Source organism: Pundamilia nyererei, unplaced genomic scaffold (genome assembly GCF_000239375.1).
Source record: "Pundamilia nyererei isolate P.nyererei 1_Seehausen unplaced genomic scaffold, PunNye1.0 scaffold00018, whole genome shotgun sequence".
Classification (NCBI taxonomy): domain Eukaryota; kingdom Metazoa; phylum Chordata; class Actinopteri; order Cichliformes; family Cichlidae; genus Pundamilia; species Pundamilia nyererei.
This window is the reverse complement of record NW_005187419.1, coordinates 2,970,289-2,971,611: the sequence shown is the minus strand read 5'-3', so window position 1 is coordinate 2,971,611 and position 1,323 is coordinate 2,970,289. Positions and strand designations below refer to the sequence as shown.

At 35.4% G+C, this 1,323-nt stretch overlaps 1 protein-coding gene across 1 annotated transcript in view; it reads left to right on the top strand.

Moving 5' to 3' along the window:
• LOC102200623 (alpha-2,8-sialyltransferase 8E-like) overlaps positions 1 to 1,323 on the top strand; it is a 33,601-nt gene that overhangs the window by 29,916 nt on the left and 2,362 nt on the right. The window lies entirely within an intron of this gene.

The window sequence follows — 1,323 nt, the reverse complement described above, 5'->3', positions numbered from 1 at the left end:
TCATTGAGTAACGTAACGGAATACGTTACAGAATACATTTTGGGGCATGTATTCTGTATTCTGTAACGGAATACATTTTAAAAGTAACCTTCCCAACACTGTCTGTAGGTGTCCTTCCATGTTATCTCTCTGTCGAGTGTTATCTTTCCAGTGAACATGATAAACAGAAAAAAATATTGTTCCTTGCCATGACATTCAGAAACAGATTACTGACCTTTCCTTTTGTTGTCAGTCAGTGTTAACTGAGTGTTTGTTGTTTTACAGAACTAATCTGAGAGTTACATGCAATGGCTTTGACAACGCCATTGTGACACAGAACAATACTCCTATAGGATCGAATATTGTTTACAGTGGGGAAAAGAGTACTCTTCAGGTGAACAAGGACTTATTCGACTTGTTTTTGAAGGTAGGTTCATTTTCATTCATGGAAACTCTGTTTGTGCTGCATCTTGGATATCTTCATTGGTTCTCTTATGTTTTATTTGACTGACACAGTGATTATTTCGCAACTTTTCTATTTTTTTGTATCTTCAACTGAACTCTCTTTTGCTTTTGAAATGAGCTTTTGGAGATAATTTTGTTTGTGCTTTTCTAACCTGAAAAAGTGTGAACAGTATTTATTTTTATTTTTTTTTTATCTCATTTGATTTTCTTGGGTTCTGCATGTGTATATGGTGTATATAGTATTTATAACTAAATACATAGCACAGAATCTGCATTATTAAGGGTTTTTAATGACATCCTACTGGCATTTGATTCTGGTAACCACAATGTTCTGGTCTTGCTTGACTTAACTGCTGCCTTTGACACAGTAGACCACAATATTCTAATTTCTCGATTAAATGATGTAGTGGGTATTGGTGGCACTGCACTTAATTGGTTTCAGTCTTATTTGGCAAATAGAACTTTCTCTGTCAGCCTTCTCGGTTCAAATACGTTAAAATATACAGATTTTTACACAAACAGCAGAAGAAATATGCCACTTGAAAATTATGGGATTCAGGCTGATTTCAATGTTTGTGATATCACTTGGCTGACTAAAACATGTTTGTTGTATAGCAGCCGTTATAGCAAGGATTATGCACTCAAACTAGGAGGAATAAGAAAACAGAATTGAAGTGACTGCAATCTGCAATTTACTGAAATCTAAATGGTCTGTATTTATATAGCGCTTTTCTAGCCCCTACACGTTTTGTAGTCTGGTCTGCCTCAAGCCTCAAACTTGACTGGTCTGCAGAGCCATACAAGAGAGAAACTGTCTGAAAATCTGTACCGTTAACATATTTAAGCAAAATTGTTATTAAAAGCCTGGAGCATTTTGCA